This window comes from Suncus etruscus, chromosome 2 (genome assembly GCF_024139225.1).
Source record: "Suncus etruscus isolate mSunEtr1 chromosome 2, mSunEtr1.pri.cur, whole genome shotgun sequence".
NCBI classification, from domain to species: domain Eukaryota; kingdom Metazoa; phylum Chordata; class Mammalia; order Eulipotyphla; family Soricidae; genus Suncus; species Suncus etruscus.
Genome location: NC_064849.1, coordinates 111,211,524 through 111,230,326, shown reverse-complemented (window position 1 = coordinate 111,230,326; position 18,803 = coordinate 111,211,524). Strand labels below are relative to the sequence as shown.

Here is an 18,803-nt window from a genome sequence, read left to right as displayed (position 1 = left end):
GTCCCTGGAAAACTCAAAACTCTTTATATGATTCTGCAAATAAAATCTTCCCAAATATGTCTTTGAAGACATGTTTTATAGTGGAGATAATCTGCAACTGTGATAAATCAAAGTCTTACCATTTATTTCTAAACAGAAATATTATACCCAAAATTAAAAATCTTGAATAGCACTGATATTTAAAAAATGAATTTCTAAGTTTTTGCTCTTTTAAATAAAGTCATTTTCTGCATGCTTAAATTTGTAAGTTCTCATAACTACTCAAAGAATTACCACATCCTATCAACTTTTTATAATTGTGAACTCAAATAAGTTTTGATATATTTGATTAAATATCCCATTGTGAGCCAAAGCAATAGTGCAGTGAATAGGTGACCTTGCACACAGTCAACCTGGGTTCAAACACTGTCATCTCATTTACCCTTGAGCACCACCAGGAGTGATTCCTCAATGTTGAGCCAGGAATAACCCTTGAGCACTGCCAAGAGTGGCCTTTACACAGAACACACACACACACACACACACACACACACACACACACACACACGATTAAAATATTTTAATTATTTTGAAAAGAAAGAATTACTTCACTGACATATTTAATTATTACTTGAACTAAGCCTAAACAAAGTTTTTCAGAAGCTACAAAGATGTAAGAACTAAGTATTTTTATATTTCTTCTATAAATAAATCTCAATTCTAAACAAAACCAAAGTTGAAGAATGCAGACCTAAAAATTATTGTTAATTTAAGAACAAAAGTAACAAACATCAGAGGGAACAGTATGAATATACAAAATTGTGTTTTATAATCATTTTAGTAAAAGTTGCAATTAGAAAAACAAATACATATTTTGTAGTATGTAAGATATGTATTAATATACATATCTTAAATCTGTTCTCTATACATATGGTACATTTTTTGTTAACTTCTGCCCCCAAAGAGAAAAAAAATTATTTAAAATATTATTTAAAAACATTAAACTTTTTAGGGGAGAGGACATTAGCATAGTGGGTAGAGCATTTGCCTTGTATGCAGCCAGCCCAGATTTGAGTTGCCCCAAGTTTGCCAGGAGTAACTTCTGAGCACCGCTGGTGTGGCCCCAAAACAAACAAACAAACCAAAGAAACCTTTTTATTTTAATGTAATTGCATATAAATGTGAATTTGTAAAAATAATTTTATTATTATAATTATTACTACTACTATTATCCTGTTTTTTGAACCAAACTTGGTGGTGTTCAGGGATCACTCCTAGTAGGGCTCAGGGGTCCCTCTGAAGTACAGTAAATAAAACCCAGCCTGTAGTACTATCTTCAACCCCAACAAAATAGATTTAAGATTCCACTTTATCCTTTATCAAATATTATTTTATATTTTGGACTGAGTGGGGATCACACCCAGCAGTGCTTGGGACTTATTCCTGGCTCTATGCTCAAGTATCATTCCTGGTAGTGTTCAGGGAACTTTCAGGTATCAGGGATAGATCAGGGGTTGAACAATTTGCAAGGAAAGTGCTTTAGCCCTTGTCCTATCTTTCTGGTCCCTCAATTTGTTCTTTAAAGAAACTTAATATCATGTTTTTCCTATTTAAAATAATAACAATGAGAAACAATTTTCCTTTTGGTAGCTAGTATAGAATTGTGTAGTTGGGACTCTGCAAACTGGGCTCTCTGCCATTAACACTGGGTAAAAGTACAATATGTTTTACTAGGTTACTTATCAGTTCATTAAAAAGAATAATTTCCCAATTATTTTACTTTTAATGGTAGACAAAGAAAACTAAAATAAGAGATGTTAAAATTTTGGTGAATTATGTACAAACTCAAATATGGTTTTACATGTACAATTTATTTGATTTATGACTGTTTTTATTTCCATAACGCAAAGCATCATAATATATTGACTGAAATTAGTCCAGACCATTAAATATGAGAATATAAAACAGATACTGTACTCTGAAGTTAAGAATACATTTTCTTCAAACATCCCCAGTTATTATCTATCTGGGGAATGTGGAACATGCTAATGATATTTGGAATATTTGTGAAAGAAATGGGCAAGTAATGATGATGAATTCAATTTCTTTGTAGTCTAAATATGCAATATAAATCTATTTTATAAGAAAGTAGGAGACAGTAAATAGAATAAAGCCATTTTTAATTTTCCCTCCCTCCCTTTTGTTTTCTCCTACTTTTCAATGATTTCTCTCTTTGCCTTTATTTCCTGTCTCTCTGTGCTGATTTCTCAGGATCCACTGGGATCTCTAAATGTACAGCCACAGGCTAAACATTGACCAAGCAAATAAACATTTAACTGATTGTGGGTTCTGCCTAAGTAGAATCATGGGAACAAAAGTACAACTAGAAAAGAACTGAAGAGTGAAGTGACCTTTAAAAAAGAGTAGTACCAGAGGAAATCTGATAGCCTTCACTATTATCCAATACAAATACCTACATTCAAATGTGACAAATGTCTTGTAATCAAGGACTGAAAGTAATAGCATAATAAGTAACATATCAACTTTTTAATTTTGAAATAACTATGTTCAATATTTTGTTTCTCCAAAGTAATTTGAATAGATTGCAAACAACTTTTATTAATATCTCTATTTTAATTAGTGTTGGAACTTCTACAGATTTAAAAGTTTTCTCATTAATTTAAAATGCTAATGGAGCCAGAGCAATAATACAGCAGGCAGGGCATTTGCCTAACTTGTGGCAGACCCAAGTTTAATCCCAGCATTCCTTATGATCCTGCTGAGCACTGCTAGGAGCAATTGTTGAGCAGAGAGGCAGGAATTAACCTTGGGTTCTACTGAGTGTGTGGCTTCCAAGACAACAATAAAATAAAATAAAATAAAATAATAAAACAAAATGTTTAAATATTTCATCTAAATCAGTTGCTGCAATTTTGATTATTCAATCTGTAGCTCTGAGGCTTATCTAAGATTCAGAAGAGTTTCAGGAAAGTCAGAGACAGAATAGAGAGACCTCAGAGACCTCTCCACTCAACCAAAATTGAACATCACTGGCTTTTGGAGGTCTGCTTTTGAGCACACAAATAACAAATCCCAGAATTTCCCTTGAGAAATCTAGAAGATGAGTATTGAAAAAGGACTTCCTTAGGCCTTCTAATTAGACAATATCCTTAAATGGTTACTCTGAGCCCAACGTCATTGAAATACTAGTTTAGAATTCCATGGCTAGTTTGTAGATAGAACTCAGAAGGGAAAAATATTTCCTTGCTCTTACTTGACTTGCTTGTCTCTTATTGTTCATTATGAAGTATATGGAGTAATGATGTGCCTTCTTCACTAAGAATCCCAGATTGTACTGCAGCTCAGGCACAGAGGAAGAGCAGCCAGAGGAAGGGCAAGAAGGCCTTCTCTACTACAGCTGTGTTTCCACTAAGCAAGACAATGTCAGCAGTAGAGGCTAGAATAGGGACAGATGAGGGAGCTGAGTCAAGTGACAGATTCCAGTTGGCAACAGAGGTTTCTTGGCCAAGAGCCACACAAGTGTCCCACGGCTCTATGCAGTGCAGCCAGGACAGTTGGCTGCCAGCTTTTCTAGGAAACTAGCAGTGCTCTTGCCTTTCTGGGATTGGGCAAATTGCTTGGCGCCCACTCAGGCTGAAAAAAGGTTCCTGCTTAATCAGAGGGGCAGGGGTAGAAGCCAGCTGGAAGAGGATTGTGTTTCATTTTATCTGTTTCTTCAGAGATACCCAACATATGCCTATTTGAATAAAACAATTATAGACAGGCAGACCTTTGCCATCAATATACTTCAGGGAACACATTTCTCTCATCCTTGGCTGTCTTGCAGACAGAAGCACGCATCTGGAAGGCCAGACTTTTGATTGGAGTCTTGGTACCATTTTCTCCTTTATTCCCATAGAGAGAACTTCCTTTTTTGTCCATTTATTTTTTTTAATTTTCTGAAGGAAACTCACACACAGAGCTTGCATAGCAGGCCCTTAAGACCACTATCAGTGGTACTCAGATATGCAGGCCCCAGGCTTAATGGAGAGACCCAGGGAGGCAGTGCTGCTTGTGAAACAGAAATACTATTAATGATCATTGGTTATTATTCTGATACAGATATGAGATTCTGCATGTGAACACCATTTGGGAACCCAAAAGCACACTAATTATAAAGGGGGAAAAGGGTCAGAAAACAACTGCAACATTATAAGTTCCCAAATCAGTGACCTTCTATTTTATAACAGAAATGTACTTCACCTTGTAAGAATAAAAACAATTGTGTTATACGGTGACAGTGATTCCTAAAAAGCAACCTTATATAAAGTAATAAATCTTACATAGATTAGGGACGCTTACTCAAAACCTCCACAATATTTTAACTAAAACATGAACAGCCAATAACAACTCTAGTAAAAATTCTAGCTTGATTTAATAGGCATATTAAGATCTTAAAACAAAACACTGTACTAAATATAGGGTTTCAGTAAATATAGGGTTTCAGAGAACATAAAAATAGTGATGATGCTAAGTTTGAAGAAAAATGGAAAATGAACTGAATTTGTTGTGACAGTGTAACAAACCCCTTCAAACATGCAAACAGTAAAATTAAATGAGAAATAAGACTTCCAGAAGTAACATGTGACCTATTGTACACATCTGTTATGTCCAGTTCTTTGTGTACATGGAATTCAGATACTAGTGCTTTATAGCTTAAAATAACAGTGCTGTGTCCAACTAAATTATAGTCAGTAGCAAAATAAAATTACAGCATTGTCTTATTTACAAATTATATTTGAACTAATTTACTTACAGCAACATATTCTGAAAGAAATAGTTTATTCATTTTCCTTTATAGGTTTTACCAAGTTCATTTTCATTCTGAATAGAGAAAATAAAACAGCCTAAGTACATAAAGCCCAAGAGAAAAGTTTAGTTAATATAAATTCCTGGGCCCAACAATAGTCTAAAAATTTAGAACATATAAATATGTTCAAATTATATATTAATATGGATATCCTTGAGAAATGTGATTTAAACTAATATCCTAAACAATAAGATCTCTAAAATTTGAATGTATTCATGTTCACTGGTACAAACTTGCCTTTATCTAACACCTTTTTATTAAGCATACATTAATACGTTACATAATTGTTTTCTAGTAGTGATTGTAACAGAAAAATAAGGCAGACATACTGAAAATGAGTTGTTAAAACAAAGATATGTGTCTAATATGGTAGGAATAAAATTGATACAGATGTTAAGAAATATATATTTCTTTTTGGTTTGAGGGGACACACCTATTGTTCTCAGACCTTACTCCTGGCTCTGCATTCAGGGATCATTCCTGAAGGGCTTGGGAGACCATGTAAGATGTAAGGGATCAAAAGATTTGACCACATGCAAGTTAACTGCCCTTTCCAAACTACTATCTCTCTGGTCCCAGGATTATATATTTGAGGGGGGGGGGGTGTTCTGGGCTTATACCTGGTGGTGTTCAGGTTTACTGCTGGTGATATTTAGGCAACCATACATAGTACCTTGAATTTAACAAGAGTGGCCACTTGCAAGACAGGCACCTTATCTCTTTATTCAAGAGTTATATATTTAGACAAAGATTTCTATGTTCACTTAAGGGCAGAGAGAATTTAAACAGAATAAACTGTTCAAAAATAGGAAAATAGGCGGAAATTTTCTAACTTACTTTTGGCATGTATATAAAATAAACCCACCAAATAAAAACTGAGGTAATATTGTAAGCTTCTCTTTAGACCTCATGTGATTGGTTGGTGTGTCAGCATAGGAAACCAATTTTTAAACTGTTTTCCTTTTGGTAGTCAGGACTCCCAATTATCACTGAATTTCCATGTGTTTCTCTACCTTTCCAAGCCTCATAGTTAAATGCTAAATTTTCATGTAGGCTGGTTCAACTTAGTGAATGAGGAGCAGAAGGGATTATGTATCACTTCCAGCCAAGATGGTAAAGAAAGAGTGTTCTATCAAATCGCTTCTCACTCTCATTTCTCTTTAACTTTTGTTGTGTTACCTCAGAATTAGTGTTCCCAATGCACAGTACAAGATAAACTGAGGTCATCCAACCCATACTATTTTGAAACACAGGGGAAAATCAAGTTATTTGTAAACCACAAACTTTCCAGTATAAATGTCTTATCAATCTGTCATGTTTACCTTATAATTACTATCACTAAGAGCTTCTGATTCCTAAATAGTTTCAAAATACAATAGAATTCAATTTTATAAAATTAGAATTTAAATCTCAAAATAGAAATTAAATACCCTTCTAATGTTAAACCTAAATGATTTGTTAACATACTGAAAACTGAGTTGGCTTCTCAGTTATTATGTCAAAAAAGAAGGCACTAGCCTTTTCTAAGTCTCAAAATTCCTTGTCTTGGCATTTCTTTACATTTAATGTCTTCCTGGAGACAAAAACCTGCTTCAAAGGCATTGTTTAAGGTGAATATATGGAAAAGTTATTAAAAAAAACTGAGGTCTAAGTCAAACTAGTTTCAGTTCTACAGGAAATTCCCTAGAACACAATGGCTCAGATGACATTAGGTAAGCTATCTTTGAAAGTACTTCCCCAGAAAGTCACAAAATATTCTTGTGCAGTAGAAGGAAATCCTGTTCTTCAAAAGTACTGGTAAAATGCTGTCTGACTGCATGGCTTAGCTTGGCTTCTCAAGTGAATGTCAAGTGAGAACCACATTCATTCTTGAAAATGCAACCAAGTCATGATGCCAGAAAAATTAGATGTGTCTAATAAGGTTATGTTTAGACAATTTTGGGGTCATAAGTTATGAGCTTATATTGTACATATTTTCTAAGACAAGTAATATTAATTAGGCCTAAGTTGTAAATGTAGTCTATGTTGTATGTCAGTTCTAAAAACTATATCCTATGGATTCAGTATCATTCACCAGAATTTTTTTTCTAAATAAAGTTTTATTGGAACAGAGTCTGTGCTTTAGTTTATTTGGCCAGTGACTATATTTGTGTTATAATTGCAAAGCAAAGTGCTCCCTACTGAGACTATGGACTGCAAAGCCACAAAAGCTTTATCTCTGCCACCTTACAGAATAAAGGTTGTGGGGGGGGTTGTGGGCCTGTTATAAAGGTGGATCAAATGGGGCCAGAGTGATAGCATAGCAGGGAAGACAATTGCCTTTTATATGGCCAACTTGGTTCGATCCTCGGTATCCCATATGTTCCCCGAGCCTGCCAAGAGTGATTTCTGAGTGCAGAGACAGGCGTAAAACCTGCGCACGGCTGGGTGTGGCACCCAAAACAAAAACAAACAAAAGCTGAATCAACTGTTTAAAGTGTGCACACAAAAATTTACATATTCAATGGGACCTTACACCCTGGACATTGACATGATGACCTGGCACAGGCCTCAGAGTTTTGGGCATTTTCCATTCACCCCTGAACCAGGAAAGCCATCTATTAAACATCCAAAGTTGTCTATGACATCATCTGGAAGCAATCCTCTACCAGGAAAGACCCTACTACTGCTCTGACATCGATTTACTCAAAAGAGTCTTCTCTTAACACTGAGAAGATTTAAACAATAACAATGACCTGCGTACTGGACAGGGCTTTCTGCATTGCCCTTTAATTGTTAGTTGAAATTAGATGATGCTATGCACCATCCTGACTTCAATGTAGGATATACAGACTCCAGGATTTTCAATACAGAAACATGATACCAACAACAGAGACTGTGTGAAAAATAAAAGTGTATTGGCACTACAGACAATGACCTGGATTGGACAAACTAGTTTGCCTGAAGCCTAGAATTGTACTTATGTCAGGAAACTTCAGGGGTAAGGTCTCCTTGTATTTAGGTCAATGTTTTTCCTTTCCATGTCCCCCATACTTTGGTGGACCTATGCAAATGATAATTGCCACTCAAACACTGTTTTTACAGTGCTCCTTTGACTCTAAACCTTTAAGAAACCAGTTGTAAAACCATCTGGAACTGCACTTTTGTTTTTGTTTAGTTTCAATTTCCATTCTTGAATATGTTTGTTGGTGTTTTTTGCTATTTGTTACATTAAGTTTTGAATGGCTGTGAGATTCTTAAACTATGTTTATTTTCTCTGGGTGATTCAATTTAGTTATATAAAATTGTGCATACTAATCTAAAAAAAAGATTGCTTAAGGAAAAACAGCAAACAGCCTGGCTCCTAAAAAAAAAAAAAAAAAAAAGAGTTCTATTGAGTGTAGTTTGCCTTAATATTTTGAATACTAAGTTTTCCAGAAAATTTCTCTTATAATTTAAGTTGTATACAATCCAAAGGGTTACCGATGTTTCTTGTTTCTAGACTGAATAAACATTTATTTGTGGAAAAAATATGCACATTCAAAGATCACTTTTATGTATTTTTCTAATTTTATCAGTCTGCCCATTTATACTCTTATACTTAAACATATGAAAGGGAATAAATAGGGTAAGTTTCTGTCAGATTGAAAATGTTATTCTAAATACAGAGTTTTTAATCTTTGAGCCATAGATTGTTTTTAATTGTTCCTAAAGAACAATTCTATGTATCAATAAATTTCTATTTTATTCCAGGATGAGATCCATCTTCTCAAGCCATTTTAGGTTTTTTGGGGAAGAAAATAATTATGTCATAAAAACTTTAAAACATAAGTTATTTTATATATTTACTTAAACATGAAGTTTTAAAGTAATAGAACTATTCACCAGATTCACCCAAGGCCACAGATTTAATATTTATTACGCACCTACTACATGAGAAATTTTACCAAAGGTTTATACTTTAATCCCCTCCACTTCAATATTCTACTAGCCCTGCTATATACAGGAGTTTCACAAAATTATTTAGTCAAATAATCCAAGTTTAGATGTCTCTATTCTGAAACACTTTCCATTTCATTCCTTGTACTTCTAAAAATCTGATATGTTAAACTATGTCTTACAAAAAGTATTAAATCCAAATAAGGAGGAAAAGTTTTGCATCTTATTAGGTTTAAACGAGACTAAATATTTAATGGAAAAATTCCTCAGATATGTTTTCTTAGAGGATAGCTGTTAACGCTTTAGAATATATTGGGCTTGAGAGGGTTTAAACTATTCTAACTTGATTCCAATTTAATACAAGTTTATCACTCCAATGTTTTATTTCTCTCTCTTCCACTTAGGGTGCCAATTCTGTCAAGTCAAAACTGTCCACCAGTTAGGTTATACCACTTGGAAAATAATGCTTGGGAGAAATCCTATATCCAATGCAGTCAAAATGCAGACAGAATTTTACTACTGTTATTTTCTCCTAATTCAGAAGAAAGTAAGAAGGCCTGAAAGTGATAAATATATCATTTATAGAACTACCAAATATAGGAAGAGAGCCATTCTTTCCATTTCTTTTTTTTTAAATATGGAACACTTCATCCATTTGTATGTCAAAATTGCACAGGAGCCACGTTAATTTTCTTTGTATCATTACAATTTTAGCATATGTGCTGCCAAAGTGAATACTCTTTTACTTTCTTATACCTTTTAGACTTCAAGAGAAGATGTGCCTTCCAGACAAGAGAGCTGTTCCTTTGGTCATGGCCACATGGTTCTCTCTATAACTAGGTTTCTCATCTCACAATTACCTTAAGCGGACCTACTGAAAATTCAGCCCGTGAGTAAGCTCTTAATGGACTCACATACACCAATTTGTTCAGTGGCACCCAGCTTACCTATCCTTCCTAAGAAAAATACTTTCTAGCGGGCCCAGAGAGATAGCACAGTGGTGTTTGCCTTGCAAGCAGCCGATCCAGGACCAAAGGTGGTTGGTTCGAATCCTGGTGTCCCATATGGTCCCCTGTGCCTGCCAGGAGCTATTTCTGAGCAGACAGCCAGGAGTAACCCCTGAGCACCGCCGGGTGTGGCCCAAAAAACAAACAAAAAAAACAAACAAACAAAAAAAAACTTTCTAGCATCAGTATATGAGAATGAAAGGAAAGAGATATTACTTTATGATTCATAAATATTACTAATGGTTTAGAAGCAGTTAGTATAGGTTACTAGAAATAAACACTCCATGGTATTGTCCCAACTTTGATTGTCCAACTGTGCGTAGTCATCATTAAAAAGCATCCTTTCTATAAAGACACAGAATTAATTTAATTTCAGATTAAAAAATGTGTTCATTATTCATAAATATTTATTGAGTCCCAAGATGATGTTATCTATTTTTTACACATTTTTTGTTAAAGTATATGATTAAAGGTACAGTTGATCACCAAATGAAGATAGAGGGTAAAGTTTAGGGAGCACATCCTCCAGAGATCTCAGGGACTGCTCAGCTCAAAGCTCTGTCCCTGTTGGATGCAGTCCGGTCTCAAAACTCCATACTTTGGAATTTGGGTAGGTTCCTTAGATAGATATGATTATTACTATGTTTTCAAGTCACTCTCTTTTTTCGGAAGAACCTGGGAGTAGTAAAAATTTCAAGGTGATACATGCTCAGGCCCCACCTCGTATATGATTATTACTATGTTTTCAAGTCACTCTCTTTTTTCGGAAGAACATGGGAGTAGTAAAAATTTCAAGGTGATACATGCTCAGGCCCCACCTCATAGTAGTTAATCTAGAAGCACCTTAAGAGAACAGGGCCTATATTAGTAGAGTTGGTAGTGTGCCACATGGTGGTCTTGTACATGGCAACCAGTTGGACCCCTGGTATCATGGTCCCTCATTACCTCCAGAAGTGTTACATAAATGTAGACGTAGGAGTAACTTGTGAGCACCACTAGGTATAGCCTCCAAACAAACTAAACCAAACCAAACCAAACCAACCAATCAACAAACAAAAATAAAGTCATCTTATCTAAACAAAAAGATACTTCTGTATCCGAAGAAATTAAGTGCTTCAGGAGCTTTATGCCAGGAATCAGGAGTAGGAACCATTCTACAACCTCACAACTCCTGCTGATATATCTGCTCTCTTCAACTTTTCACTTAGAAATCCTGATAGAGTCCTGATCCTATTTAAGCTACTTTAAGTAAGTTTTCACTCACTTGTAGGTAAAGCAATCCTAATTATGATACAAGAAGATAAATGCTAGATTTGTGATAGGATAGGGTAAAATACTTTAAGTATTTTCTTTGGATCAAGCATTACCATAAAAAAGTGTCAATGATATCAATTAAAAACAATTTTAGGGCTCAAGGGATCACCAAATAGCAAAAGAGTTTGCCTTGTGAACATGACGTGGCCATGAGTTCAATTCCAGGTACCACTTACATTCATAAAATGTGGTCAAAGCCACCATTCTCTGGAACTTCCCACACAATCTTTGAGTGTGTGAACTTTAGAGCAACCACAGCTAAAAGTATTCAAGCCCCAGTGAGTAGAACTAAAGATGTGTCAGCACTGTAATCAGGAGTACAACTTTAGAGAATATGCATGTGAACACCAACTACAGTGACCCCCAATAAGCACTCATCCAGAATGCACATGAGCCCCACAACTATATAAATGAATTTGATTCCTGGTGAGAATACATATCAACACCACAACCAGAAGTGGGATCCCTGCCAAACACCGAAGTTCCAGTTCCACAACCAAGCATGTGGAACCCCTGATCATTGTACCCTCGTCCCCTGACATTTTCTAAAACATAAAAGGGACATGTGTATCCCCTTTGTATATCTTAGATGTATTCCCTTAACATCTATAACTCTTTTAATATCCTCTTTTATACTAACAGTTTTGCCCACTGTTTTGTTTGTTTGTTTGTTTGCTTTTCCCCCCTGAGATCTGTTCAATAAGCAATTCTGGTAGAAGAGTATTTCTGTATAGAATTCATGTTAGAACCAAATTACGGGGAATGTTGGACTTGTTCCCTCAGCCCCCGGATGCACCAACAATACCTTGTGGCATTATTTCTCTTTTGCATAGGCACATTAAAATGGGAAAATATTACATATACAAACAAGTTCTTATCTAATAGAGATGGAAGCACAAATTTTGTAGTGCAATTACACCTTATACCCTAAACATTGGCATAATAATTTGGCTTAGGCCTCAGAAGAATGGGTATTGCCCATACACCCCTGAACAATGGATACCATCTATGGAAACAACCACAATGGTCTATAACATTACCAGGACACAAACCTCTACTAGGGAAGACCATACCACTGCTCTGGCATTGACTTACTGCAAACAGTACTCTCAACACCCAGACAACTTAGCAACAACCTGCTTGCAGGGCAGGTCTCTCCGCATCTAATGGTGAGGTGAAACTAGAGGATGCTCCACATCAGCCTGACTTCGATGAAGGAAATGAACAGAATCCAAAATACAGGAAATACAGGAACCTGACACCAACAACAGCTAAAGTGCAAAAAAGTTTCACTGGGACCATGTAGAATGACTCAGGGGTTGGACACACTATGCCTGAAGCCCAGAGTCAGTCTTATACCAATAAACTTCTGGGGTGAGGCCGTTTTGTAATCAGGCCAATGATTTTTTCCCCCATTTTCTCCATATTTTGCTGGGCCTATGCAAACAACAGCGATTGCCACTTTCACACCTTTACTGCTGTACTTTTTTTTTTTTTAACACTTATCCTTTAAGAAAGAAAAAAAAATACAGCTTACTGAATTGAAGAAAAATAACTGTAGTAGGATGCCTGTCTCAAATACAGGCAGGGGATGGGAAGGATGGAGGGGGGCGTTAGGAGTGGGAATGTTTCACTGGTGAAGGGGGGTGTTCTGTTTGTGTCTTAATCCCAACTATAATCATGTTTATAATCACGGTGCTTAAATAAAAAAATTAATAAAAATAAATACATAAATAAACCTACCACCCCCCCTTCAAAAATTTTTATTTGTATCTTCTAGATCAATGGTCCTCAAACTATGGCCCGCGGGCCACATACTGTATTTATTCCCATTTTGTTTCTTCACTTCTAAATAAGATATATGCAGTGTGCATAGAAATTTGTTCATAATTTTTGTTTTTACTATAATCTGACCCTCCAACAGTCTGAAGGACAGTGAACTGGCCCCGTGTTTAAAAAGTTTGAGGACCCCTGTATAGTGCTCCTGCCTTTTTCATAGAATCTTGGGACATGATTACTTTGTTGTACTTCATATTTCTAAGTATTTCTACACATTGACAAAAGAAAAAAAAAAAAAAAACAATATGGGCCCAAGGGCCAAGTGATCTCAGGTGTATTGGTTAAAAAAATACAAGGTCAGAACTCAATACCTAAGCCAAAGTCAATGACAATAGTATGAAGAGACCCCAAATAAACAATCTAAACTTAAAATGGACCTGTTACAATGGTAGGCCAAGAGTCTAAGTATGGAGGTATGGGATGCACACTGGGACTTTGGTAGAGGAGGGTCAACACTGGTGGTGGGAATGGCTCTACTTCACTGTCATCGTATGCCTAAAATCCAACTATGAAGGACTTGTAATTCACAATGGTCTCAGTAAAATTAAAAAAATTCCCTGAAATTTCGGCAGTGTCCACTAATTCACTTTCAATTTCATAATATTTCCTATTTCCCATCTTTTGAAAAACCATACATCTGTTCTACTTAAAGATGAAGCACCATGGTTTTTATCCGGCTGTTGATAAGAAACACCTGGAGATTTTCACATTCACACATGCCTGTGATCCTTTTAAAGTTCCCTAGTTGACTCTAATATGCTGTCTGTTCCGAGAACTACCAGCCAAAATGAAAGAACATTCCAAGGAAAATAAATACCTGTGTTTTTGCAGAGCCCAGTTCTTTGGAACAACAAGATAAAATTGATAGAAGAAGAAATAGACAGAAAAGTGACAGAACTATGCCACTTGGCATGCCATTGGAATATAGCAAAAAATTAAAAATATTTGTAAACCTCAAAATTTTCATACATTTACTGGAAACACAAAGTGTTTTAAACAATGGCTTCACCCCAAGTTCTCAAGTCCTCCCCCCAAGACATTGAAAATATGTATTTTACAAAGCATTCCAAATAAATGACCCTAATCTCTGGAATTTGCTCCTTCTAACAGGCCGCTCTCTTTAGCATTCTGCCAAAACCAAGATTTGGCAGTTTTCTGAATATGGTGCAAAATAGATTATTTTTAAATCTGAGAGTCACTGAAGATTTATTTTTCTAGAAATAAATGAGTTTTTATAATAAGCAATTACTGCTACTGACCAGAAGAATCAGCAATGGACAAGAGTGACTGAAATCTAGAGCCATGTCTTTCTTCATTCTACTAATAAATAGAGGCTCAAAATTAAATGATTTCCCCAAGTCACAAAACATTATAGCAGGCACTTTCAGGTCAGCACTTATGTTTTCTTTGGTACCCTTAGTTATTCAAACTGCAATAGTTGTAATGATTATATATGATCTTTGGTAACTATAACAAATAACATGTGAATTACCTTGTTATTTATGAATTAAAACATTATTTTATAGTCTGAAATCTGAAATCTTATTGTATTAGTTTCTTTGGAGGGTGGTGTTTGGGCCACTCCCAGTGATGCTCAGTGGTTACTCCTGGTTCTGCATTCCTCCTGATGATGCTCCAGAAAATATATTTACATATGCTGGAAAATCAAAGCTAGGTTGGCCAAGTCTAAGGCAAAGACCCTATTCCGGTACACTCTCCAGCATACAGTTATTTTTTTGATTGAGACCATTTTCCAGCTCTTTACGGAATATACAGAACTCCTTCTGCAACATATATATGCCAAGTCTCAAATGGAAATCTAATAATATAAATATAAAACAAACTACTACAATAAACTCTTGTGACTTATTCCACATTCTACATCATACACACTTCCAACTATGTTTTCCTGTGACCTAAGGAAAGCATAGAAATCAGAAATAAAGGTGAATATGATCACCAGAAAGGCTCAATAAAAATGTTAACTCATTAAGGTCTATAAATTCTTTAGACATTATACTTAAAGGAAGACATTTGCTTTAGTGACATACTTATGAGAGAAATTCTAGGTAATTAAGGTGCTTTTTGCAAATTTTACACAAAGGATAAAATGATGAATAGCAGGGCAGGGATTTCTTATTCTCCAGCCTCAGCATGGTTCCCAGATCCAGGCTTGTCCTTCTTTTTACGCTTTTGAGAACAGACATCTGCTTCTCTTGCTTTATCAAGTTCTTATCCTCCTCCCATTTCCCATCACTGGCACCTTCTTTGACATTCTAAAGTAACTAGCTCTTCTTCCTGTTTTACATGTTTTGTTGTTGGTAGTCATGAGAGAAAAAAGGAAAATATGTATGAAATAAAAAGATCATGATCCCTTGCCTGTACGTCTGATTCTACTTAAGCCGTTTTCACTTCTTTCTGAAGATAGTGGATGTAATTTCTTTCATCTATTTCTCATTCTAGATTTGTTGACTTTTTGCTTAAATGTTTAATTAACATGTGGAGAGTTTAGAGATTCCAGAACACTGCAAAATAAAAATATATGAAGAAATTTTGAGAATCTTTACCAAAAAAATGGTCTTTTGAGTCAGTCTTGTAATATCTTAAGATATTACAAGAGTCTGTATGGCATTTGCCTTGCAAGTAGCCCACAGCAATCCAATTCCTGACATCCTGCATGGTCTTCCAGTCTCCAACATGGGTACATCAGGATTAACCCCTGAGCACTGCCAATAAAAAAAAAAAGAAAACAAAAGCAAACAAAAACAAATGGTTTCAGTTTCTTTTGTCTTATCTCCCCAGAAACTAAAGGGAATGGTTCAAACAAGAATGTGAATCTCATAGCAATTAGTTGGGAGTATTTCTCTTCATCTCACACCATAGAGACTGGCACATATCACAAAGTACAAGTACAACTGATACTTGCAGGGAGAAAGGGACTCTCATTCACTGCTGGTGGGAATACAAATTGGTCTAGCCTTTTGGAAAACAATATGAAATTGAGTTTCCATATGATCCAGCAATACTACTTCCAAGGATATACCCTAAGAACCAAAAATTAACCCCCACATTCCTATGTTTGTCAAGGCACTATTTACAGTAGTCGGAATCTGGAAATAACCCAAGAGCCCAAGTACAGATAAGACAATAAAGAAATTACACAGTGGAATATAATGCAGCTATTATAAAAATGAAGTAATGAAATTTGCTTATACATGGATAGATTTGAAGATTATTATGCCGAATTAAATGAGTCAGAGAGGGATACAGACATAGAATAATCTCACTCATTTGTAGGATATACGAAAAAGATAGGAGCCATAGAGACAGCACAGCAGTAAGGCGTTTGCCTTGCACGTGGCCAAATCAGGACAGACCTGGGTTTGATTCCTGGCATCCCATATGGTTCCCCGAGCCTGCCAGGAGAGATTTCTGAGCCAGAGCCAGGAGTAACCTGAGTGCCGCCAGTTGTGGGCCAAAAAAAAAAAAAAAACAATAAAATAGTATGGTAATAATATCCAGAAATAATAGAGGTGAGGGCCAGAAGGACCAGTACATGGTAGGAGGCTTGCCACAAATAGTGGAGCAGTACAGAGAAAGGACCATTATTATAATGATAGTTGGAACTGATCTCTCTGGACAAAAAATAGGGTGCTAAAAGGAGATAAAGTGATATTCACTGACAATAGTGCAAACTATACTGTCGAAAGGGAAAAATGAAAGAGCAAGAAAAAAAAGAGAGAAAGAGAAGTAAAATGTTTGCCACAGTTAGGCAGTGCGGAGGTGAAAGAGGGTGGGAAGGAAACAGGACATTGGTGACAGAAAACATGCACTGCTGAAGGGTGGTGTACACTATATGATTGAAACTCAATCATGCACAATTTTTAACCACAGTGCTTAAATAAAGTAATTAAATTTTTTTTCTGGAAATGTGGGCAATTGCTCACTCACATAAAGCAGAAATTAAGTTCAGGATTTAAAAAAAATGTGAATCTTATGGAAAACTGGACATTGAGCAACTTACTAACACACTTTGGGTCTCAGTTTACATCAGTATTGTGAAGTGGATAATGCTTCCTGATATCATTAACATTTTGTGGTTCTAAGTAATTCCAATACATTTTAATTGTCCTTTCTTTTACCCCATCAAAAACATTGAAGACAAAACATCAAGTGGCTTCTCCCAATCATAAAACTGGAGAGGAAAAAAACAACAAAACAGTAACTAAAAATTATGACCACAGGATCAAATAGTTGAAACACTAGATAAAAATGTTTTATATCCACAAAACAATTTTTTCACAACAATGTCAGACAAAAAGTTCTAGTCAATGTTTACACTAGGACTTGATGAAAAATTCCAGACATAAAACTTCTGGAACTTAGACTTGAACTCAGAGGACCTCCCACCTCAGAATAAATCTTACAACTCAAATCTATTGGGATTCTTTTTCCTTAACAAAATACATATTTTGAGAATAACTTGAATTTTAATATTGAGACTAGTTTGATATAATAAAACTATCTTAAAATGCTATTTGAAATATCACAGATAGCTAAATATTTCTTTAAATTTGATGAAAATATTTAATTTAAAAAGTATTATGTGAGACTGGCACACATCACAAAAAACAAGAACAATCAGTGCTGGTGGGATTGTGGGGAGAAAGGAACTCTCATTCACTGCTGGTAGGAATGTCGTCTAGTCCAGCCCATATGGAAAACAATATGGAGATTCCTTAAAAAATTGGAAATTAGGGGCCGGGCGGTGGCGCTCGAGGTAAGGTGCCTGCCTTACCTGCGCTAGCCTAGGAGACGGACCGCGGTTCGATCCCCCGGCGTCCCATATGGTCCCCCAAGCCAGGAGCGACTTCTGAGCGCATAGCCAGGAGTAACCCCTGAGCGTCACCGGGTGTGGCCCAAAAACAAAAACAAAACAAAAAAAAAATTGGAAATTAAATTCCCATATGATCCGGCTATACCACTCCTAGGGAGATACCCTAGGAACACAAAAATCCAATACAAAATCCTTTCCTCACACCTATATTCATTGCAGGACTTTTTACAATAGCCAGACTCTGGAAACAACCGAGATGCCCTTCAATAGATGAATGGATAAAGAAAATATGGTACAAATACACAATGGAATATTATGCAGCAGTCAGGAGAGATGAAGTCATGAAATTTTCCTATACATGGATGCACATGGAATCTATTATGCTGAGTGAAATTAGTTAGAGGGAGAGACACACACAGAATAGTCTCACTCATCTATGGGTTTTAAGAAAAATTAAGGACAATGAAATAATTCCCAGAGTTGAAGGCCGGAAAAACCAGCTCAAGACATGAAGCTCACCACAGACAGTGGTGAGTCCAGTTAGAGAAATAACTATGCTGAGAACTATCATAACAATGTCAGTGAGTGACAATGTAGAAAGCCTGTCCTGAATACAGTCGGGGAGGTGTGAGAGGGTAGATATAGGGGCACTGGTGATGGGAAGGTTGCACGAGTGAAGGGGGGTGTTCTTGTTATGACTGAATCTCAACTATAATTGTTTGTAATCACAGTGTTTAAATTATTTAATTAAAAAAAGAATAAAATTAGAACAATGTTTGAACAGAAAAACAGTATTGTGCAAATATATAGGCAATTTTTGGTTTGCTGTTTAGCATATAGTTGTATGATTCAGTATTGTGTGTTTGGTATCATATGGTCACTTGATCACTGCCAGGAGTACAGAGCAAGGAATAACCCCTGAGTAGCACTGAGTATGGCTCAAAAACAAAACAAAGCAAAACCTAGAAAAAGTGTAGGAGGTTACAGTGTTGTGAGGGGTCACTTTTACAAAACTTATTAGACCTTGATTCAATAAGAT

The 18,803-nt window shown here is 35.8% G+C and overlaps 1 protein-coding gene and 1 non-coding gene across 2 annotated transcripts in view; both read right to left on the bottom strand.

Annotated features, from left to right (window-relative positions):
- The window catches only part of ITGA1 (integrin subunit alpha 1), a 162,589-nt gene that overhangs the window by 125,369 nt on the left and 18,417 nt on the right, over positions 1-18,803 (bottom strand). The window lies entirely within an intron of this gene.
- LOC126002369 (U6 spliceosomal RNA) lies at positions 9,399-9,505 on the bottom strand. Its single transcript, XR_007493096.1, has one exon. It is a non-coding gene; the product is annotated as a U6 spliceosomal RNA (small nuclear RNA).